Source organism: Manacus candei, unplaced genomic scaffold (assembly GCF_025592945.1).
Source record: "Manacus candei isolate 608988 ecotype Guabito, Panama unplaced genomic scaffold, ASM2559294v1 h1tg000049l, whole genome shotgun sequence".
In the NCBI taxonomy this organism is placed as follows: domain Eukaryota; kingdom Metazoa; phylum Chordata; class Aves; order Passeriformes; family Pipridae; genus Manacus; species Manacus candei.
In genome coordinates, this window is record NW_026138097.1 from 26179921 (window position 1) to 26205720 (window position 25800).

The 25800-nt window shown below is 34.3% G+C and overlaps 2 long non-coding RNA genes across 9 annotated transcripts in view; one reads left to right on the forward strand and one right to left on the reverse strand.

The window, feature by feature from the left end:
- Nucleotides 1-1326: 1326 nt before the first annotated feature.
- The window catches only part of LOC127476427 (uncharacterized), a 37664-nt gene continuing 13190 nt past the window's right edge, over nt 1327-25800 (forward strand). For 3 of the 8 annotated variants that reach the window (XR_007906602.1, XR_007906605.1, XR_007906606.1), the window contains exons 1-7: nt 1327-1492; nt 2442-2470; nt 3380-3444; nt 15752-15803; nt 16431-16509; nt 20945-21036; nt 22733-22777. This is a non-coding gene — a long non-coding RNA (uncharacterized LOC127476427). Of the gene's footprint in view, nt 1493-2441; nt 2471-3379; nt 3445-11831; nt 11891-15751; nt 15804-16430; nt 16510-20944; nt 21037-22732; nt 22778-25800 lie in introns of all 8 variants that reach the window. The other 5 variants (XR_007906600.1, XR_007906601.1, XR_007906604.1 and 2 more) reach the window with 3 other exon arrangements.
- Nucleotides 17797-20462, reverse strand: LOC127476433 (uncharacterized). The gene is made up of 3 exons (XR_007906613.1): nt 20374-20462; nt 19663-19810; nt 17797-18158 (listed from the first exon to the last, which is right to left on the reverse strand). It is a non-coding gene; the product is annotated as an uncharacterized LOC127476433 (long non-coding RNA).

Here is a 25800-nt window from a genome sequence, read left to right on the forward strand (position 1 = left end):
TGTATGAGGCATTTTTATAGTTATTCTAAAATGGAAGGATGGTAAGATTATGATAGTAAAGCAGAGAATCAGAAGATGCCATTTCTTTGCACTGATTAGCAGCCATACAAGTAATGTGACTATTTAGACCTATTTTCCCATTATATAAAACAGGGATTTCAATTTAATTCAAAAGATTATTTAGAAGATCAACTCCTTGTGAACTTAAAGCATGTTCTTGATGAATGTTACATAAGTTTACGGAAGACATTACCTAAAACTGGGATAGTTTAGACATCTGACATGTGTTTGCATTCAGAACAAATTTTGGGTAGTCTTTCAAAAATACATTTTAGAGCAAAAGGAAAAATAAGTCAGTGTGTGGAAAAAAGACCTGATTTTCCAAGGTAAAAGACACAAAAAGATAGTTGAGAAAGTCAATTCTGCAAGACAAAATGAACTATGCTTTTTATTATGATGATGATTCCACTGTTAGTACAGAAAGAACATTTCAGTCACTCTGCTGAAGTGGGAGTCTCATTTTACTTCAGAGTTTTGATTTGCTTTAAAGGAGGACACTTCACACTTTGGTAAAATAATATCAGCCAAAATACATCTTGCTGTGTCTGTCTACAGTGGATGTTATTCATTCTGTCAAAGCCAGTAGAAAATCTGTATCCTTATCCTGTATAATAGAAAACAATTTTTAAAAGAGCACTGATCTTTCTTGCTATATGTGACTTGCTTCTAGCAAACTACAAATTCAGTTCCAGACTCCACAAGTCCAATCTTATGTTCTGGCCTTTATCTTATATTGTAATTCCTCTTAGACAAACTGAGAAAACTTCTACAGAACTCATGTAAGTAAATGAATTTACAACTGAGGATTATTTTCAGTGATTTTTCATAAATGGAATGCCATAATGTTACTGCTACTTAATTATGGTTTGATTTTTGTGAAAATTATATATTGACCAAATATAATTTTCTGATTAAATTCTCAACAATTCAAAAGTTTCCAGTACTTATCTCCTGTTACCAGAAAGACATCAACTGGACAGATAAAAAGACCACATACTCTTCAGAGAAGAAATGGTACAACTTTTTCTGCTGTCTGCAATGGCCCTGAGCAACAGTCTATGTTTTGTAACTAATAGAAGTAATGAAAAAGGATGGGTATGATTACAGTAAAGTAAAACTGTATTTCTAATGAGCACCTTCTATCTAAATTGCAGGTATACAAAACCAGAAATGAAGCTGTTCTGAATATTCACCCTTAAGGTGAATCATTTGCTGGGTAATGAAATCCTCTGCAGTAAACTCAAAAAACACCCTGTACCAGCAGAGCAAAGGCCAATTTGAAGCATGCTTCATAGCCCTTAGCTATGAAGTCCATAGCTATCTGGCAAGCTTGGAGTAAGAGCCTATAGCTCTTACTATTCAATTTAATTTCTTTTTATTCAGAGTATGTATTTCAACTTATCATTAACTGCTGGATGACAAGACAGACAAGGTAAAGGTCATTCATTAACACAGTGTTATCTAATTAAATTCAGTTAAAGTATTGATCACATTGATGGTAAATAAGTTAGATTCAGACAGCCATTGTACCTCCAGGCCTTATAAGCATTTTACTGTCATGTACTTGGCATTTTTCAAGAGGAAATATTTGCACTCCTTATCATTGTCAGAATTACAGTGTTTCTCGTGAAGTTATAATTTTTTGTTTATGGATGTTAATTTTGTAAATATTATGTAATCTAATGTCTAACTGCAAATTAAGTAATTGCTTCAGTGCTGATTGATGCAATAGATCCACTGAAGCAAAGATTTTGCAATTACAAATTAAATTATTAGATAACTTTGAAGTGGCTTTAAAAACTCTATTTATGGAAATTGCTAGGAAATTATGCTCAAGCAATAGGACAGAAAATGGAACAATATGAAAGGCAGGAAAGAGCACCAAACAGTAAAAGTGTTTCTTTGACTATCAGGCTTATGTTTTGTGTTCTGCAGCTACCAAACAACCATGCTTTAGTGAGATATAATTACCATTTAATAGCTGTCAATATGTTCAATTACTTACATTTACTTTTTTGTCTGGGTCTACATGCTGTTTGGGAATAAAACAACTGCTAAACTAAAAGGTAGTATTGCACAGCCTAAAAACAAAATTGTGTGATGACTTACCTTTTTAAATTCGGAATTTAATGTGGGAGCATTAAAATTTCTCAAAACTAGTCATGATGGTTAATAGTGCCTTTTCTTATTTTAGCTAATATTGGGATTTCTTGCTTATATCAAGATCTTGTTATCTTATATCCAACTAATATCAGGATCTATTTGAAAAAAGTCAATCCAGTGGATAATGTCAGGGAAAAACTAGTTAAGATAACTCTTTCCCTATTAGGTAACTCATGAAGTACAATATGTGAAAGTATGCTGTACTTTTTTTTTAACAGGAATGCTTGAATTTCTGGACTACCAAGAGGTAAATTGTTACCAAAAACCATGTGTCTTCCTCTATAACTTTAGTTTAATCCTCGTATATTCTTTCAGAGTATGTTACTGGATTGTCACATATTCCTCAGTATATTTCATAGACCTCAAAAAGGAAACACTGAGCTACCCATAGAGATGAATTTTAACCAAATTTGTACATTGTGATTAAGGGAGAGAGGTAGCTCATTCTTTAAAGAATTATTTTCATTATATAGCTCAAGCTGCTATTTCCCCAGCTTTTGTATACTCTAAATAAAATTTTTCCTCACAGCATTTATTTTTCTTGATAAAGTTTGAAGGCAAGTAACCGGTTCAATTCCACTTTTCATGACTAAATAGCACTATTTATTTTTACTGGTGTACAACAGAATAGTTCACAAGCTGGAACTCTCATCTTTTCAAGAGGACAGAAAATGAGTTTTTCACTGCCCATTCTTCTCCAGTTGTCATTTCTGTTTCATTATTTTCCTTTTTCTGTAAATTTGTTCCTATGGTCAACTTTTCATTGTACTTTTGCTTTTATTTTTTGTTATGTTCTTTCTCTTTGTAAATTCCTATTGAAGTTTTTCTTTTGCTATGGTACTATTCAGTTTGACATAAAAGCATGATCACATGTTCCCAGTCCTTCAAATCTTGAGCTGTTGTCCTGAATCTTTTCTTATATAATTGTAATATGGCTTGGGCTTTCTTTTCAATTCAGCAAGATTTTTGGTTCTGTGTGTGACTCTGTAAGAAAAAGAACATCTTCATGAACTAACATTTTCATCCAGCACTTTGTGATGAATAGATGCCTGTTTTTACCCTGTATTTTTTTAGGATAGAACTTAATAATCATTGATGTGGTTTTCTAGCTGTGTGATCACTTTTTAATTCCTGTCCTAATAATTTTGTCCACCAGAGAATGATATCTTGAGGAAGTTGTTCAGGAATTTGACTGGGATTTAGTTGAAGAATTCCTCCTAGGTGAGTAATGTTTTCTCAGCACCTGTTCTGATAACTCTTTGGTATTTGCTCCTGTGGACTGAGCAGAGATTATTCTCCTCCCTGAAACACATTTAGTAGGCACCCATCTTGTAATGTCACAGTCTGTTCTAATAAATAGCAAGGATCTTGAATTCACAAGTATCTGCTTCTCTCATGATCTGAGAGGACTTTGTTCAAAATGTCAACTTCATATCATTAATCGTACATTATACGATTCACAGATATTAACCTTAACTTACTGATTATTAACCCTACATTACTTTGAGGGGAAAGGAGGAATAATAAATCACTTACAAATGACACTGACAGTTACATGAAAATTTTAAAAAATAAGAAAGTAATTGATCTTATATTTAATAAACTTATTGACACATATCAATTAAATTCAACTGTGATATACTCAAGCCAAGGTCAAAGCAGGTTAAGATGTAAATACCTATCACATTAAGAGGAATTCAGTCATATTACTATCAATAATTCAGCTTACATTTGTCTTTCACCACACACCTTTATTGCAATAAACAAATTGTTCTAAATTCTTCCTTTTTCCTTTTAATGAATTGTGCACTGAAAGTTGCATATTTCCCCAGTTATATTTTTTGCTGAAAGTTATGCACCTTTTATTTTCTAGAAAAAAAATCATCATGATGATAAGAGTTAGTTGATATTAAATCAGTTTGCTTGCTTCTTTGTTTGGAACAATAAATTTAATTTTCTGAATAAACTTTTGTTTGTAATTTCTCATCGAAAACAAGTTCTAAAGTTTGTAAGGATTCACAGAGAATTCTGTTTCATGCCTAATGGTGAAGAAGAGTAAGTATAGGAAAAGTTTAATTACCAATATTATCAGGAAAAATCAAAATGAGGTCATATTCATATTTTTTTATCAATTTAGATTTTTAATATATATTAGATTTTCATCCAAATTTTCTTGAGCAATAAGATCTGGTATTTATTAAAGAAAATTTGTCTAAAGGAAGATTTAGAAGCAAACAAAAGACTAGAAAATCTTGTTATATTCACTGTCCCTCTTCCCCAGGTGATAGTAGGAATTTGAAATAAATGCTTAAATAAACATTATCTCCAATGTGGAGATTATTATAAGAATATCAATCTTGTATTAATCAGGCTAGTTCAGAATTATGCTAGAGACCATTGTTTATAGTCTTTCTGTTGGAATTTATTAAGGACTACAGACTAAAAACCCCAACACCTCTCCTGAGAAACTGCAACAACAGAATTACGTTTCTGCCAAGTCACTTTTTTAGCATTTAATTTTCTTTTAAGAAACATTCCCAAAAGGCCATAGATCTAACAATAGAAAGTGCCCACTCAGACCCCAGCTGGAATTGAGTCTCGATAAATATAACAATATTGCAGACAACCCAATGCTTGCTAATTGTTGTAAAACTGCCAGCCTGAAAATGACTGCATGCTGCAATATGTGTTGTACTGACACTGAAGAACTGTTCAATGAGATGGGGGGAAATAGTTTAGGTATAGTTTCTTTGCATTTGTCAGATTCTTATTATTACAATAAATTAATTTCTTAGTTCAACAGACCTTTCTCTTATTTCCCAGAGATGTGTTTTAACAGTCATGTTAAAACTCTACATGTTATCAGTATATTTTGAATATTTTCTGTGAATACTTTATTAGGAATTGACATATTAAGCCAGCTTTTATTTCTTCAGTATATGAATATAAATGTTCCTCTCACCATATAAATAATTCAAACTGAACAGGCATTTATAAATGAACCACATTTAAAATCAAATTTATCAAGTACTACTGAAAAGTTTAATCTAGGAATCTCATTTGTTTTACAAGCTCCCCAACCAAGGATTATAGTTATTTTAAAAATATTTTAAATTGCACTGGCATTTTCAGAAGAAATATTGAAGGCAGAAGAATTACAGAAGACATTTTTTCACTCCAAGATAAAGTTTTTTAAAAATTAATTGTCTATCTAAAGTGCACACACTGTATTTAATAGCATAAATGAAGCAGTTTGAAAACAGACAAACCCAAGGGTGAGTTATGTTTTTATCCTGAAATTACAAGCTCCATGCTGGGATTAGTTACAGTACATGTAACCTACAGATAGAGTAACTCAGAGCTTATTAATACTCTGATAGTCATTTGTCTTTTAATTCCTGTTGCAGAATTTTAACAAGATAATTATGTTTTTCTCCACTTCTTCCTCAAAGCTGACTAATATCTTTAAGGAGAAGAAACAGTGATCTTGATTCCACCCCAGAAAGCACTATACCATCACAATATTGTAATAAAATATATAACAGTTGTCTGAGACAGTTGTCTGAGACAACTGTTAGGAGACAATTGATTTGGTGCCATGGAGCAGAAATCACAGAACAACAGAGAACTACTCGATTTCCTTCCCTCTCCCCAACTATCGTATGAACAATTAAAAGACTGAAAAGGAAGGAATAATGTAGAAATTATAACAGTTGTATTTGCTTCGCTCTTACAGTGAACACAGATCACTTTCTTTTACCAGAATACAATGACTAGGAAAATATAAAAGATTCCTTCCTGTACATTAGTGACTGCATAAGCATCTGTAGGGCATAGGAGCTGCAATTCCCAGAACAGACACTGCACAGTGAAGTCCTAAACTGAGTTGATTGGTGAACTTCAAACGTAACACAGACACCTGAAAGTTGCCTAAAGGAAGATAATGCATTGTTCTATGTCTAGGTTACCCCTTTTGTGTGTCACTGCACTGCTGTTGTCCTTTTGTACACTGCTCACCATGAACAATCAGAGAATTTGAGCCTGCCCCTCACTGCTGCATCTACCCCACTTTGGCTGCATGTGAGCATAAGGAAAGAAAGGGAGTGGCTGTGTGCAGTATTAAATTAACACAGGGCTCTGTAGTTTACTTACAAAGTCATGAGAGATTAATCATTGTTTTAAGCATAACTCTGTGATTAAACAGAAGAGTAGTCTTGATTTTCTTTTATTCTTATCTATTGCACCCCTTGGTTTCTATGCCTGGACACTCAATTTCTCCTTTCTTACCTCCCTGCCTCTGTTCCCATCCATTTTACTCTACAGCTCTTCTAGTTCCATTCTTTCAGTTTCTTACATAGACAAAATTTCTATTTTCACAAAATAGAGTGTGACTTTACCTTTGCTATTACCTCATTGTTTTCCTCCTCACATCTGTTTTTGATCTGTATCTTTGGTGCACATTTCACTTGATGCTAGATCTTGATTATACAGCTGACTAAACTGTATACTTTTGCAATCAATGCAAAGCTGCATGACAGATTACATTGCTAAACTGAATAATGTCTATAATTATTTTTATTAAAAGTCTACTAAATAAAACAGGCTAGAAAAAGAACACAGCCAACAAAGTGCAATCAATCTCAAAAGTTTTGTTAAATTTAAAGAAGCAGAAACTGTTGCTGCTCCACTGAACCTGTGGCATTACTTAGTAACAGGCTGCCTATTAGAAGCCTCTTCACCTAAACAGCTTGGAGGTATGAAGTTTTAGGAGCAATAGGAGCCCTTTGAGAAGGTAGGAGAAAACCTTCCCCTCAGGTAAGGCAGGTAGCAGAATGGGATCAGGGAAGCACAAAACAAGTGTCATAACAAGGTCTGTATTTGAAGGGTTTCAGCTCTGCTAAAGTGCAGCAAGCTACGTCAGCCTTGTGAAGTCCTTGTAGTGAAACAAAAAAAAGCAATTCTGCTATTGTTCAACCTCTCTGCTTCTTTATCCATATACTGCTCCTTTATGTATTAGGCTTTATAACTAAGTCTATTAATTATTAGATATACCATGAAACTGTTTTTGTTTATCTACAGAACACATTTTAGTTTAACTGCATTTTAAGTGCAACAGAAAAGTGCCACAGAACTTTCATTAAGATGACATGTTGATGCCCCTTGACACAACCATAACAGAAACAATACATTTTTGAATCCCTGAAACTTTTCTCCCTTGACCATCCCTGAACTCCACCTAGATCTAACCAGGCCAGAGCAAAATATAGACTAGGCAACCAAGTATTTCTCACACACACACAAAAAAAGAAACAAATTTACCAGTGGCAATGAACCAACACAGGAGGAAAATGGTCATGCAAAAATAACTCTGCTTACATCTAACTGAGGAATGGAGATACTTCTTTGGGACTTACCTGTTTGCTGCTGGGTACTAATGAGCAATTACACTGTGGGACCATAAGGCTTTTCTTGTCCTTCCCTTAAATTTCTTCTGGTCCAGTATACAGCTATGTAAATTTATCTTATATTTGTGAATTAGTTACTTATAACTTTATTCTTGAGTTAATATAACTGAATAACTAGGAGTGGGCAGTTTCCCCAGAGATTAGGAGGCTGTCAGATACCAGTGACATAACCAAATACAATAGAGGTGATCTGATAGGACTATACAGTACAAATAAGAAGTGTGCAGTTGCTGAAACCAATATTGATGTGCTCAGCGCTGAGTTGAGAGGCCACATGTGTCATAATGACACAAGGCCTCTTTAGTTCCAAACTTGGTCCTAATTCAGGGATCTTGCATCAGACTGAGCTGTATGAGATAACCAAAGGACAATAACTTTAGATTTTTCAGAGAATGTCACACTTCATAGAATTTTTCCTTCTGAATACTTAGGAATGTTATTCTTAACACGTGGTTTTTGCTTTCTGTTTTTGCTATCTATTAATGCAGCTGCAGTGCTTGAATATGGTAGTGGGTAGCATTCATGATTATTTTAAAAAATGGCAATTTGTTGAGTTTTAAACTTTTATAAAAATTAACTAACCACTGAAAATGGGAGTGAAAAAGAAGAATTGCACAAAGTCAAAAAAAATCCCAAAACAGAGGAACATTTTCTTCTACTTTTATATAAATCTGGTTACTAAGACATGGTTTGCTATGGTCTTTCTTGACTTTCTTGACTATCTGACATATATACTGAGATATATCTATATCTGAGATATATATCTATATATCTATATATCTCAGATATATAGCTTTATCTCTCTCTGTATATATGCCACAACTTAAGTCTATGGTGAAACCAATCCTTTTTGTTTTTTTGCAAATATGTTCACTATTGGATACTTTTATAAAGAATGAGATTAGAAGGATATTTACAATTTTTCCAGTCCCTTCTTCCCAAAACTTGAACTTTGGTTGGTTGGGTTTTTTTGGTAGGGTTTTTTTTTTGGTTTTTTTGGGGGTTTTTTTAAATCTTTTGGGAGAAGTGAAATGTAATATGTGCAAGAATTATACATATTCAGGAGGAAACCATGAGATGATTTAATTTTTTTTCAATGTCTAAAATATAAAAATAAGCATATAAAAAAGGGGACATATCAGCAGATATCAGTAGTTTTGTTTTCCTCTGGACTTTTAAGAATGCATACAACAACCAAAAAATGAACCAGTTATCTACAGCTTAGAAAAATAAAAAGGAATATGTTATTTGGAATAGTCATTTTACATCTGCCTATATTAAAAGACTATTCATGTTCACTGGCACTTAATTACAGCATATCTGACTGTATTAACTGATATTTCTGATGTAAAGAATGGCAATTATTTTAGTACATTTCTGTTATTTGCAGTAGTGACAAAATTGCAAGTTTGTCTCAAGCCATTTAAATATTTTGTCAACACAATGAATTTTTTCTGAGTCTAATAAGGCCATTAGTTTATAAACATTTCTAAATTAATAAACAACAAAAGCAATTTATTCTTAATAGAAAAAAACCCCTGAACTATTCCTTTATGTTTAATATAACAGAAAATCCATTTCCACACTACAATCACTCTGCAGATAGAAAAGCAACAAATTAAAAGTCTTTGTAAATATCTCCTTTCTCACTCAGCGAACAGAAAATACTCTCTTTTCCCACAAACATGGATGTATGATTTGTGGGCATTGCAATTTGATAGTATATAGCTTTTATGTTTACTTTATAAGTTTCTTTTATGATAATGAACCATATTTGACTTTTGGACATTTACTTTTATTTCATATAGTATTTTTGGTAGATATCTAAATTTACTGGAAAGAGGCTGTTATAGATAATAATCATGGGTATTTAGTTCAATATCAGTATTTCTTCTCATAAAGAAGTGTGAGGAGAAGTTACTTACCAGAGGTCTTCTCCCTGATATATTTCAAATAAAGTAGTGACACACAGAAACAGATTTCTGAAGCCCAGGAGTTTCATTTTACCATCATCTTCTATTCCTGTTTTCCCAATGCACTTTTTCTTTAGAAACACAAACTTGGGTTTTTCCTCTTAGAAATAACTCAAGTATTAGTCATTTTTTTATTTTTTGTGAGGTCATAATCACAGTTTTAATGCAATTTTCAAGAGAACAAAGCTTGTTGTGAATCACTGGTCACAAAATTAATGCCTGAAACAGAGATGGATTAAATTTATTTCATATTAGTTGCAGGTAACAGAGCTAAACAAAAATTAGAATTATTTTCTCCTAATCCACTTTTAAGAAGGGAAAGATGATCTTTGCTAGAACATAACATAACCATTAATATTATTTTTTTCAGTAACTTAATAAAACTTCATATGTAGCAATATAGAGATAATTAAATCAGTAATTTCATCGTGTTTCAACAATATCCTAATAACCCACAAAGACAAAAGTAATCACTCATATATTTAGCAAAAAAACTGCTTAGATGGCTTGCAACTTTAAGATCTTCACAAAGTCTAAGTTTTAACAATTTTGATTTTGATAGGTAGGATTGATTTTTCACATATTTCTTTCTAGAGCAAATATTAGAGAAAAATAAAGTTTCATAAAAACAATTACCTTTAAACATTAATTTCATATTTTGCTAGTTCCTTTCATATGAAGAAAAATACACAAGACAACACCTATTCTTGAGCTGTGTTATGCTGCAGGTTGGGTAGAACATCAAAAAATGCCTAAATGCTATTGACGTGAAATGTGGTATTGGTTTAGACAGACCTTTGTGTGGCCCCAAATCTTCGTTCGCAAAGCCTAGCCATGTTTTGGTCTACGAGGGGGATTCTGTTACCCTTAAGAGTTATTAGCTGAAGCTTTAGCATTATAATACTTGAATTGAAATGGTTACTAGAAGTATCTGTCATCACAACAAGACAGTGAAAGGATAACAGCAGGTAAAGTTTCAAACAAGGACTATAAAATGCATCTTCTGCCTGGAGGATAAAAACTCCACATATTTCCAATAAGCTTCATATTTTGGTGCTCCTAAACTGCTGAAAAGTGGTATGAATAGCCGTTACCATCCTTGCCCAACAAATATTCAAACAACTCTGTTCTCCTATAATAGCTTACAGAGTTTAGTGATTTTGGAATAACTTGACTAAAAATACCATTTTGAAAATCATTGAACTGCAGTTCATGAACATGAACATGCAGGAACGTGATAGTGTTGGAAGCATTACTGGAAGGAAACGAGGGAAGTTGGTCCTCTACTGTTACTTCTGGTCAGGTATGGGTACAAGCAGTGGGAGAGGCTGGTGATCTGGGGAGAATAAAAGGGTTCACTTAGGCTGGGTGAAGTACAGGGAAAAATTAAGAAATTCCTGTGAGGCAACTATGGAATCTGACAAGCTGATTTTATTCTGCCTTTATCTCCTGACAAGTAAGTACTCTTATCTCATTTTTTTCTCTTACAGTGATTCTTGTCAAAACACAAATTGCATAAGCATTATTTGGCCCAATAACCAGAGACTTCATGAAATCAGAGACATTCTCGTATAATTTCATGCAATGTAATATCCGAGGAAGGTATTCCTACATACTTTAATACAACTCCATACCTTAAGAAACTCTGCAGTATAATGGCCTTAATGGAAAAAAAAATGGTATTTACATTGGTAGCAAAGCTATCTGGAGCATAGATGTATACAAAAAATATACTACTATCAAAGTTACTGCAAAATAAAATGAGGAAAAATAAAACACAGTACAGATTATGTCACATCTGTCAGTCCTAGGATAACTTTTTGCTTGGGACAGTGGGAACCAGTCACTCCAGAACCTTACACACAAACACACAATTGCACCTGCTACCTTTCACAGCTAAGAATTATATGCTTTTTATACACAGGTGTATCCCCTGCAGTTTTGTCTTTTCATAGTACTTAGACTATACAGACATAAATATGGGGTTTGTGGTTGAGGTAGGGAATAAAGGAAAACATGTTTTCAGCAGGAATTCTCAGTGCAGCAGTGAAAATATGGTTTGGGCCACTCAGAGCAGGTTTGATATTTATGTGTCGATTCCATGACTTCCTCTACCTAATCTAAACATGAAGAGTGTACGTGCCTGAGTTCCTCCTTTATTTTTCATAAGGTCCACAAAGACAGATTCCTGTTATGTGCATTACTGGCATGCAGGACAACCTTTGGAAGGTCAGTATACCATAAAACTGTAGTAAATTACTTTGGTCAATAACAAAAATACAATGAATGTCAAACTAGGGACTCTAGCAAAAGGACCTGACACAGTCCTAGGCTGAGATGTACTGAATGGTCTTTTCCACCCATAGCAATCAGGTATGAGGAGCTCCCTCTCTGGTTACTAATTCTTTTTAGGAGCTTCCTGCATTGTCAGGCAGGATGACAGGATGTCAGGCCTCTAGATATGAGTTTGGAAGCACTAGGAGGAAAAAAAGATAAGCCATCTTTTCCATCACACACATTACACATTTTCCATCACACCCTCCAGAAAAAAAAAGCTGATTGATGTAGCCTGAGATTTTTTCAGCAATTAATTTCTTTTACTTTCTCATCAGCACAAGAGAAGAATTTAGTTGGGGATGCAAAAAACAAAACACACCTTGGTTTTTTATACACTTGAGGCAGGCAGAGGGCAAAAAATTCAGGAAGTTTTCTAACAATGTTTTTCTTACACCACTACCTCTGCAGTTCTATATAGGAAGTAATATTTTCATTGCTGTTTATTAAATGTAATGCTTAATGCTCTGAATGATGCGTTACTAATGTAATCAGTAAGAGAGAGGGGATGTGGAATGTGTCTGAGATGGCTTTCCAAGTGAACTGTCTTTTTATGATTTCCTGATAACCTCAGTTTTCAATATTAATATTTTATCAGTGAGAGAAACAATTCTGCCCTCATTACACTTTTGAAATGTGTGATGGTATATAAATCTGGCATCTTTCTGCTAAATGACATAAGCAGTATTTTTAAAATAGCTAAAACTTGTCTCTGAGAGCTAGAAGCCTGGGTTCCCATAGATCCAGTCACTGATATTGGACAGAGCAACTATAAGAAAACATAAGTTTTCTTATCTTTAAGCTATGAACAAAAATATTCTCCATACCCTTCCACATTTCCCCTAATTTTTTTAAAAAAGAGATGTGAAATCTGATACAGGGCAGGATTTAAATTGTTTGAAGTACATTTGAGATTACATATAAGCTGAGATCCAGATGGAAGGAATTTCAAACCAGGCATAGAGGTTTCATCTGTGATTGCCTTGTAGTGCTTTTTCTCATGCAAAATCTGTATAAAGTAATTAGATTACACTAGGTAGGGTGCAACTTAGTCTTTCCGTGGTCTTTCAGTGGTGAAAGATTGTGAATGTCTCATCAACTGTCAATTGTGATTAAAGAGTTTTCATGTGATGAGAACACAGAAAGTGCTTGGACACGTGCAGTCATTCTTACTACCTAATTATAGTTTGACTTCAAACATAGGAATCTTACTTGCTTAGCCATAAAAACCTAAACTCTATCACAGCAATATGTTTTATAACCTGTACGTTCATCAGGAGTTTAAGATAAACTTAAACTACCAGTAGGAAATAAAAACTCCCACCAATAAGAAACTATTTCAATTATTTCATCACAGAAGATGAGATTAGTGGTGGAGTAAAGATGGAATACTTTACAAAATATTTATAGGAAGATAAGCTGACACGATGGAAGAGAATTGCTTTGAAAGAGAACCTAACAGATACAAAATAGTAGGAATAAAGTGGTCTGGTTTTGCAGCAGAATATAATCAGATATTGATAGCATTAAAATATCAACAGCTTGTGCTGTTCTACATAGAAATGATTTGGAAAATAAGAGAGAACTACAAAGTAACAAAATACGTTGATATTACAAAGGTTATTTGACAGCCCAAACTACACCAATTGTGAAGGGTTAATGGGTTCTACAAGCACCATTAAGGAAGGTATCAAATACACTGGTGGAAACAAACTATGCAAAATACAAAGAAAAAAAAATCTTATTGCTTGCAGAATCCTGAGAAGTATAGCTCTCTGAACAGGACAAAACCCAGACTTCTGAGACATTTTAAAACTGGTTTATTCAAACCTGTTTTCAGAATCTTTAGAAAACAAGGTAAAAGAGCACAGTAATTTTTACAGAGAATTTCTGTGATCCTTAAGTTAGAAAGTCTTTCCATACCTTCCATATCTTTTAGTGGTAACTGTGAAATAAGTGCATTAGCCTTAATGAGGACAAGTGGAAAGTGGGAGGATCAGCTAAGACACTGAAAGCAAGCACAGCACCACAAGGGGTACAATGGAAGACACTTGGCAATAAAACTGACAGTGAAATTTAATGCCAAGAAGCACAGAGTCATTTTGCTGACTGCAGAGACTTATAGAGCAAAAGGTGAAAGCCTAGAGAAATACTTCAAGTCCAACCAGCTATAGATTTTGTGATTTGAGCTCCTACCCTCATCTTCAATCCAGGTATCTTTCCTCCTTACCTGATAAGCAGAATAAAATATCAGACATTCTGGCACGCTACAAATCAATTTCTATTACTCTACGGATCAAGATAATTTATCTTTGTCATACTTCAAACTGTTCAGTCTAGAAGACACTCTTTGGGTTTAATTTTTTGCTTATTCTACAGGAAGTGGTTTTGTTTTGAAATTATGTCCAAAATTCCCATGTTTAATCAAATATACACTAATGTTCAAGCAGTTAAAAAAGAATGATGTGACTCACTATCAATAAAACAGTCATTTCCCTATATTCACTCTATTGTTTATCATGACATTATTGTTTGCTTTGCATGAATGGCTTCTGTAATATTGACTCAATTTATGTCAATCTGCATTTTTACACATCCTTGAACAGCTTGTTTGTTTTTTTTTCTGAACACTAGAAGTGCTGTCAGTCTTTATTTACTTTCCACTGAAAGCACCAACTCTCTACAATAAAATTCAGAAACAACGGAAGAGAAGCTTATTTAAAATACTCCTGTGGACATAACCAAATAATAAATATTTGAAGTTTTGAATACCTGTTATTTTGAATATGTAAGTATTTCTTTCCCAGGCAACAGAAGCTGAGGACTTGCTTCTAAGGGTGCAGCTGCACACAGCCCATTGAAAGCAATACTGATCTGCTAATTAAAATTTTTTATCATAAGAAGCTAAGTACTTAGACCTTCCATTTCAAAATCTAGTGAGATTTTGAACAGTATTTCACAGCCTAGAGGATGAGAGCAAAAACCATACAGATATCTCCAGTTATCCTTCAAAGGGTGTTCAATAGCAAAGAGTGGTGGTAGATCTTGAGACTGGTGGCAAAGTGACCTTGATGAGAGATCAAGGAGGGATGAAAATCCGTTCCTTTCCTCAAGACCAGCCTTACTCCTGAGGCTTTGGGACATGCCTCAAAATAATATCTTCATGCTGGGAAGATGATTCCTCTAGTAAAAAAATCAAAACAAGAGAAGTACTGGAAACAGAGAGATATTCCTGCTTACAGTCTGTTCAAGGCAACTGTTTTTCCATTTCTGAGACAGGAAAATCTGAAATTGAACATTGTTAAGTTGCCTTCCGAATCTGAACATTCCCGAAAATTCCTTACTTCAGTCCACCTTCAGTACAGAACAGTGTGGCATCCAGCACAGCACAAATTACTTAGTCTGTAATGTCACCTGTTCATGAGTATTATTTTTTAAGTAAAAACTACCCCAAATAAAGGAACGTGTGCTCTGATTTACACAGTCAGGGAAAGAATATCTAATACAGGAAGTTTTCATTAAAAAATTTTAGTGTAGATTTTTTGAATAGAAAAAAAAAAAGGCACATGATCCTAAATAAGTCTGGAAAGCTATCTAATCATGCTGAATAAAACTGATGTCCCAAATATTATGATAGGAGCTATTTTTTTTCCAGAAAAAGGACTTCTGGCTAACTCATATATCAAAGTGAAGAGTCAGTAACAGGGCTGAGGTTACCATGACTGTTTTCATGTTTTAAAATACCCATCTTGTCAGTTCCAGGTACACCATACAGATTACTTCTCTATGTCTGTGAACTGCTGTGAAGGTGAATATATTTTCAGTATATTTATTACAGAACACTTTACCCTGTCTGCATATAAATAATACCTACTCTTACCAATGACAAATTAAATGTCAAAGATGCTTTTCTAGATTATCAGATACATTGATTTGTACTCTCCTATATTTACAATAGACTTCAAGTGTGTCTTTAGCAATGAAATAAGTTGTTACTGCCTTCCAGCATTTTTCTGAGGAAAACCAGGTTTAGTGAGTAGTAACACTTCTTATTTTAAGACAAACCTCTATTTTGTATTTCACGGATTACTCTAACTAACTTCCTCAGGCCCCTTTTCAACAAAAGAGCTGCAAGACACATGCCAAGTATGGAGGAAACACACTAAGCCTGAAGCAGCTCCTTCTCCACCCTACCCTTTCAAGCTACAGTCATTCCTTCAAAAGGCTGTTGTGTTATTGCTGAAGAAGAAACAGCAGGAAATGTCACATTTTGTTCTAATAAATACATAAAGTATTTATGCTACTAAAAATAACCATCAGTTAATAAACAATTGCCAACAATAATTCAAGCCAAAATGTGACAAACTGTTACATTAGTTTAAATTCATAAAGTTTGTTTGTCAGATATTGAATATTTTTTTCTTATATACTATAGGCTTTCCTCCCTAGAACAGAATTTGACTTGAGATAAACCTTTCAGTGGAAAAATAGGAGGGCACGAACTATCTTTTCAGGTAAGAAGAAAGTGTCTCTTCTCTTTTTATTCACTTAATAAATGCTGGGCAGGATCTCTAGCCAGGGTATTAAAGCCTCCACTTGAATGCTCTCTTCTGACAGCTTGAAGTTGCAGTGCCAGCTCCCAGAAAAATGCAATACCTGCCAGGGGATCATTAATCTTTTCTACTGATATCTTCAATCAGGAAACATTACTTGGAACAAGATCTGGAAACTGAGCATTTCGTGTACCCACTGAGAGTGTTAACTATTTAGAAAACAATGTTTTAGGAGAATATAACATCATCCTAAGCAAACTTGTTTCTAAAGAAAGGTTTGGTAGGACACACTCATTCAATCTGACTTCATTCACCCATGGTTCTGACATAAAGCTTCCCCTCCAGACCCTTCATCATTCTGATGGTTTTATTTTAGTTTACCTGAAACTGACTCTCCTCCCTCTGACCCATGTTCTTACCTCAGAAACCATTTGGAACAAGAAACAGCTTCTGATTACAATACTCAAGATATATCAAGGATTCATCTCAATATATGAAATAATTTTTTTTACAGTTAAAACAATCATTCACTGGAACAACCTCTTCAGGAACTTGGTAGAGTCCCTGTCACTGAAAGTTTCCAAGACACAATTGGATTGTGCTGTATAACCTCATCAAGGCTGTCTTTCCCATGAAAGGTTGGACTGGATGATCTTTAGGCTTACCTTCCAACCTGGGAGGCCTTGTGGTTCTGTGTTCCTGTGATTCCAAATTCAGAGGTGTTGTTTCTGGACGGGAGGATGGGATCTGACCCAGGCTCTACCAGATTTTATGTGACTGCTCTGTTAGACCTGATCCTATATCTCTTTACAGTTAATTATTCCAAGTTAGCTCTTAACAGAGTTCCCATTCCCAGAATGGGACATAATGGTATTGAGTACATGCATTAGACAGAATATGCAGACCTCTTCATATTCTGGATTATTGCTTTAAACCCTAAACTAATGGATATAAGTGGTAATGTCATTGCTTTAATATTATTTTAAGTATTTTCTTATAAATCCCTTGAAGTATTTTCTTATAAAAAAGTTAATTTTGAGTTACCTTGAAAATGATGAATACATAGTCTTAATGATTAAACACACATAGTTTTTGAAGACTCTGAGCTGTATAAATTATGGAGTAGATTACTAACTTTTGCAACTTAACTCTGAAGCAATTTTTTTCCCAATAGATATTCCATTATAGAGGAACTACAGTATACTATTTCTTTGTTTATATCTTTTTAAAGCACTTATATGAATTATACAGTACTCACTTCATCATGATACTGTGCATTTATTAAAAAAAAAAAAAGAAACCTGCTCCAATACAACTCTCCATATGTGGACTACTACTGTAGAAAATCTATCCAACCAAAACACTAAATAAATACATGATCTAAGAAAATAATTGTGCAATAGATCTGATTTCTAAAACCTATGAATTGTTTCACCTGAGATCTTATGTTATAAACCATTGTATATTCAAAAGCTGTGAAGAAAAGGAAAACACAATATTTCATTGCAGTTCAGCCATTTGCCTTAATTTTGAAGAGAGTAGGCAAGGCCTCTCCACTGTATGCAGTCACTCGACAAAAAAATCATCAGAATTATTCTAGACTTGCATACCTGTAAGATAAATAAAATTCACACCAAAATAGCTAAATACTGCAGACTGTAGAAAACTGTTAAAAACAAATCTGTAGAAATAATTTATCAATCTCTTGTTAACACAAAATCATCTGGTTTCACTAAATACTTCACTAAGAAAATAATGTGAATTTTCAAAATAATTAAAGCCTTTTAAAATTATTTTTTAGTTTATTTAATAATTGTAAGACTGCCTTTTCTAAGATCCTTTTTTGGTACTAATCATCTGGGTCCTGTAATGCATGTTAGTCTCAAACTTCTGAGACCAACAAATAGTTCAAATAACGTTACATTCACCTAATGAAGATAATCTTGGCAAATGAGACAATACATTCTGCAATATCATAAAATGTGCTTCTAAAGCTTTTTTTGTGGCAAGTGTCATGTTTCCTATGATACAGTCCAATTGTTTTTCTTCAGCAGATTCATATCAAGTACTGTGGAGTGTTTGAGGGAACCAGTGACAGAAGTATTCTCCACATCCATTCCATCTTTCTCTAGCCTTGTTTGATCATTACTTCACAGCCTCATCTGATATGTGATACCATTCCACCACCATTTTATCTGCTTATCTGCTGATTGCTTTCCTGACACTTTGCCCTCCAGTAATACCAGCTCTGATTGTTATCCCATCTTTTGCTAAAATAGAAAAAGAGTTTCAGTTTTGTCTCTCAGATGTGTATATTGAATGTCGATTGTACACTAAGTCTTCAAGTATCTACCCACTAGTGGTTCTAAACTTTGGCTGTGACAGACAAGCAGGTTCAAAAAGGAAAAGACATAAAGAAGATTATTTGAGCACACTCTGTTTATCAGGCATGCAAATTGTAAACCAAATAATATCTATATATTTTTCATAGAGTTCTTCTTATATGGATCCTCTATCAAGTGGTTTGACAATCAAGACACAAATAAATAGAGCAATAAATTTGAAGGTTGAATATATTCTACATGAGGAAAAAATTCTCTCTTAACTGCAGTAGTGTTCTAGTGGCAATTTAAATCAGTTATGTCACCCAATCTAATGACCAAAATAGAGAATGAAAACACTCAGCAGCTCACAGAGATGAAGGATTCCTCTGAAAATGTGAATAAAATCTGGTCACATAAACCAGAAGTTCCTCACATGTGGAACTGATTTGACCCACTTGTTGTGGCAGGGTAGATATGAACATGTGCAGGCTTTGCTGGCTACATTTTTGACACTCTGTTTAACACATACTGCTGTGCTGAGATCTCTGTCAAAATGTGCATCTGAATTAATTTCCCTTATCTATTGACACATGTGAAGCTACACACATGTGAAGCTGGTTGTATTTCTTGTTGCAATGCTCAACAAGTAGTTGAAAGATCCACGCTACCCATCCAGCACTGCTCTACCCAGTTATGAAGCGAGTGTGAACAGAATAGTCACAACGTGGATTTTTGTTTCAATTAAAAAAAAAAACCAAACAAACAAAACAAAGCCAAAACAACAAATTACCTCTCTTCTTCATAAACATGAAATGGTGAGATTGTCAACTCTCACAAGCTGCCCACAGATTTGGGTTTTCTTTATGGTTTCAGGCAGGAATTGACATTTCAGTGTGCAATGTCATGAAGATCCAGAAAAGTGTACTGAGACCATCTTTCTGAAATAATGACAAGAATGGCAGATGGAGCTTAATAAGCCATGCTTATGCTTTCAGGAGATTATGAGGGAAATTAAGACAAATATAATGTTGCAGAAATTAGTGCAACAATTCTTGCAGCATGCTGAAAATTTGTATGATAGTCCAAATATAAAACTTTAATATTTTTGCATTCTTTCCTTCTCAGAACAATAAAATGCCAGAATCTTTTTGTTTCCAAATTAAAAAAGAAAAAAATATCTCTTACCTTTATGTGAAATATCTGGATATTACTAAATTAAATACTATCTAAAGCACTGCTTTTGATGCACTGTGCAATCAGAGATCTTTTATTTTTATTATTTTGAAATATATAGTTTCAGAGCAATCACTGAGTAAGGTAACTACATGTGATAATTAGAACAAAGTACGAGGTTTCCCAGAAGACTTTTACAAAAAGTATTGCTTCTATTAAGCCCATTTTCATGGAGATATTATTTAGAATCTCTGTATTTTAACTCATCCAAAATTAACATATTTATTTCAGATCATAGTGTTCATTAGGAACACTAGGTAATACTTACTTCCTTTTACAGTTCTGTTCAGGTCCTCAAGACTCACTCTTCCAAGCAGGATTCTTATGATACGCCTCAGAAATTTTGTTCAAACAGAGATTTCTAGCAGACAAAAACAACAGGGATATATGACACCTTGAATGGTATTTCTTAAAGCAAACAAGCAGTACAAGAAGAGAGTTAACCTGAGTAGAATATCTACCTCATAACACCCTCTTTCCTTCCCAGATGAGGAAAGAATTAGGAATAAAAGAAAAAATATTTTAACAATAAGAAATTAAGAATATTTTAAAGTAATCAATTTTGTGGACAGTTATTATTCCTTAGAGAAAATAAAAAAAAAAAATCAGTGCTTATCTACTGGAAGCTCTACTTCGGTACAAAACCAAACTTTTAGAAACAAAAGAAGAAGGGAATACTATAAGTGAAAGTAAACTTTAATGTTTTTATTCCACTCAGGGGAAAAAATGAAACATAAATATATCCTGTAAAGACTACTGAAAAGATGACTGCAGATAAGAAAGCATAAATTTCACATAATTACAGCATGTTAGTAATCAATTTGGTTTATATACTTCAGATATACTTCTGTCTGTGTCATCAATGCCTTTTTTTGCACTCACGACATCATCTCTTTCATACTGGACTCCTTTTTGGGCATCACAGCTATGAGTAAGTATTTAGAATTTTAAATTAAATTATCTCACATGTCATAATTTGGAGATGTATTAAAACATATTATAAAAAATCTCACAGAGAAGAAAAAATCTAAACAAAGGGTTTTGAAGGTAGCATAACAGTTTGTTTTCCTTAGTTAAAATGTTTTTTTGGCTTGCTTGGCAATAATGAAGACAATTAGTTTTGAAGTGTTGTATTATATTCTATAAAATGAGAACTGCAGTATTTTTTCTCCAAATAGTCACATGCTGGAGACAGAGTGGCAATAAAGCATCTTTATAAAGTATTTTTTCAATTTATAATAAGTGTGAAAAGAGGTATGAACATTATCCAGGAATAAGGCTGTGACATCATGGAAAGTTTTAGCACACCTGTTACATTGTGCAAAAGTACATTATCTGGAATTCTTCCCAGGACTGTGTCCCCACCGCCTTAAATGTCACCAGGGAAAAAAACCTTCTTCCCCAGGACCTCACAGTATCTCCTACTGTCTCACTGCAGTGCTAGCGGTAGATGAATTTGCTGTGGCCAACAGGTCTTCCAGCTGTGATTCCTGACAGAAATAAAGCTGAGGGAGATAAATCAAGTGCTGGGAAGACACCTCTGGGGAGGGATTAAATGCATGAGTTTACAACTAGAATAAGAGATTTCAGAGGCCTGGTAGTGTGGTAATAGGTTTATCTTGCTCCAAAGGCGTCTTTTGCAGAAGGACAAGTGACATTCTTAAAACAACTGCAACTACAAAAGCCAGTGCACCCTTTAGAGCAAATAATTATTTTTTTCTGAGGTATTTGTTTGACCTTTTCTTGTTCACTTCTTTCTGAACTTGTAAATGAATGATGGACCTAACCTAACCTCTACTCAAAAGTGTATAGCTTTTCTTCCTGGTATTTTGTGTTGTAGAAATCTCATAAAGTGTATATCTTATACTCTTCTGCTATTTCTTATAATGTTTATAGAGTTAAAAAAATTCACTGATACAAAAAATTACAAAAGCAGAGTAAGCACTATTTAAAGGTATTTCATTTATGTTTCATGAATAATTTATATGCATTTTTATAAACAAAAGGGGTACAGTCCATATTAAATAAATAGTTTTTTAAAGTTCAGAATATAACTATAAAGTATATGCAAAAATTTATATTAAATTACACTTGTCAACCAACCTTGGTGAGTTATATAATTATTGTCTTACTAAATATGCTGTTTCTATATTACCAATACACAGACCTCAGCCTGTTTTCACAATACAGTTTTTAGATGCAATCTTAATGAGTAGGTTTGCTGAACTGCAGAGAACTATCAATGGTACAGGAAAGGTTGCATACAGATAATGATAAGAATACCATCAGTACCAGTTTCCTTCCTCCTCTACCATCTCTTCCCCCTTGCTCCCACCTAACATCCAAACAAGTTATGAGCCTGCAAAAGGAAAAGCAATTATACAGAAGGATTATATGCTATATGGGGAATTGAGAATCATGGCTAGTATCAAAATGATTGAGATACAAGCAACAAGTGTGACAATCTGCACTGCAATTCTTCCCACCATCAACTCTATTTTTCAAGCTCAGATATCCTCCTGCAGGCTTCAACAGTTGAAATAAAGCATGTATTACAGTTCTTGATAATACACATTAACTTTATGTATTATGAATATGTACATTGTCTTCCTTTTCTGAACTTGCAGTTTATTTAATTACAGACTGCTGGCTTTGCGTATCAAACTGCAGAGGTGAGTGTGTTCTTCTGTTTAGAGAATTACAGACTGGGCTTAATTTACTTCAGTTTGGTATTTCATGATCTAAAATGTGTGAATTTCTTCCACTTAATTTTAAAGTATTCCTGTTGAACAATGTATCTTTTCTGACCCTTCATTAAATTATCTGTAGCCAGGGGCTGGGGGGCCCCAGAGGGCCCAAGGGGCTCAGAGCCCCTTCCTCGTGGCTCTACGACATGGCCACCTCTCCTCAACAACCAAACTACAACTCATCTCTTCCGGTGAGCTTGTGATATGTTTACATTTTTGCAGGAGCGCCCATTGGATAGAACTCCAAAACTTCCAGGGGTTTCCACCCCTTGGGGTCTACCACTTTTCTTAGCCTCTGGGAGAAAACAAAATCCAAACCACTACATAGGTAAAGCAAAAGCTATAAACACATGCAAAGTAAAACAAAGAATTCACTTTCCATGGTCAGGCAGGTGTTCAGTCACCCCTAGGAAAGCAGGGGTCCATCACACATAACAGTGATCTGGGAAGACAAATGCCATCACTCCAAACGTTCTCCTCTTCCTTTTTATTCCCTGGGATTTATATGCAGAGCATGATATTGCATGGTATGTTTGGTCAGTTTAGGTCAGCTGTCCTGGCTGTGGCCCCTCCCAACAGCTTGCGCACCCTCAGCCTCCTTACTGTCATGGCATTATGAGGAGCAGAAAAGGCCTTGATGCTGTGTAATCACTGCTCATCAATAAAGAAAACATCTTGCGTTATCAATGCTATTTCCAGCACAAATACAAAACACGGCCCCATACTAGCTACTATGAAGGAAATTAACTGTACCCCAGGCAAAACCAGCACATCCAGCAATATGAGTAGCAGCAAAAAACGGATTCCATTTTGAGTCTGTAGAGAATCTAAAATCATGAGCACAAGTTCTGTGGTTATTGTTGAAAATACCGTAGATATTTACTAACCATCAACTGCCTGTAGTGGAAACACTGCCTTCATTCTTCTTTTATCATTTACTGTCATCTCTATTGTTTGATTCAGCCATGTTTTGAATCTGATTTTCATGAATTTAGCAGAGTGAAACATGTAAAAGCTTCATAAAGAGTTTTTGTTGAACTGAGAAACAGATGGAAGTAAGCAAACAATAACAGTGTCAATACGTCAACAAATTATAGGTTGTCTCTTGAGACTATCCCACTGGGCTCAAATTCATTACCTTTACTTACACTGAATAATTACACAGATTTAATTTCACAAGAGGTTACATACAAAGTAGGGTATTAAATGCCACTAATGAATGTAGAATCAGGCCCACTGGCAGAAACAAGAGTGCCATCATTGCTCTGTGCAAGATTTGCTGAAATGAGCCAAATACTGGTATTCTAAACATACAATCTCTATTTATACACTTGAACTTTACTGGTAACCAATTTTTTAAATCTTACTTGCATACCGCCTATTCAGTTCATGTATTTTGTGAATTATGTATGTTGCTTAAATCCACTTGAAACTGTAAAATCTTTGTGACATGATGAAGGGAAACACATGTGAACAAAATGTTTATGATAGATTTTACACATCTATCTTTTATAAACAAAGCACAGGTCTCATTATACATGCAAAATCTCCAAGATTAGATGACTCAGTTAGGAGATCCTTAGGTTTGATTCATTGCATCAAGAATAATATCATCAGTTTGCAACATTTTGTAATAGAAGAGTTATTAAAGTAATTATAAAATATATTGGGGTTTTTTACAAATGGAAAGTTCTTATGAAAGCTGTACCCAAACTAAGATGACTCTTCCAAGAATATAGAAACATCAACCAAGCATGAAGAGAAGGAATAACAAAAGGTAGAGCTTAACTTTAGTTGAATTTGGCAGTGGAAGTGATTGATAAGAAGAGCCTCTATCATCACTTTGCCAAGCCAAAGATACACTGTAAAAATATGTTCCTACAGGTAGATAACTTTATGACTAAGTCTACAGAAATAGAACAGGTTCTTTCTAGGTTCTTCCTCTTTGTCTTTAGTGATAAACCTCTCCTCAGGCTCCCAGGCCTCAGCCTCAAGTCAGTGTGGCATAGGAGAAACACAACTCACAGCAGAAGAATGAAATAGGGAGCACATAAACAAACTGAACACCTACAAGCCCATGAGATCCACTGGTTTGTACCCAAGGTGGTTAGAAGTGCTGGGTGATACCATTGTGAAGTCTTGTTCAAAAGGAAAGTTTCCTCAGGATTGGGAAGAATGAATTATGCCCATCTTCAAGAAAATCAAGAAGAATCTGGGCAACTATGTATAGTTTTCCTGACCTTAGTCCAGGGGAAAGTAATACTTCAAATTTTCTTGGAAACCACATACAATGATAAGAATGACAAGAAGATGTTTGAGAATAGTCGGTGTGGACCCCTACCCCAAACACAAAAAAACAAGTCAAGGTCCCACATTTGAGACCGTCTCTGTCCTACCCCAAAGAAACCACATTTTTTTTTCTCCAAGTATTGCTTTCTCTGTATAAATATATACATTTTTTTGCTTTCCTCTAAAAACTAGGATGTGCTAAATTTATAAGCTGATGTTGCTATGTGTAAAGTCTATAGTTATTGGACATAGTCCAGTTTACACCAGTATAACTAAAAGACTTGAGGTTTTTATGGTGATGGATTTTTGTTTACAGTTCAAAAGGGAAAATATAATTTGATTTACAGGGTTTGAAATGATTTATGTAGCATTTTCTGCCTGCTGTAATCAAAATTGAAGAACTTATATTATGATCTGTACACAGTGATCTAAGATTGCATTTATAAGCTTAATATAACATATAATAGAATATTGAACCATCAATCAAGAAATTGAGACACTGATGACTAACTTATACAAAATGTGAAAGATTCATGACTCAATTGCTGAAGTGGAATTTTTAGGGTACTGTAAATATCAGAGAATTCAGCCTACATTGATGCAAGTTCATAAATTCAGTTTATAAACGCAGAGTCATGTGGAAAAGAGAAATGTAGTAT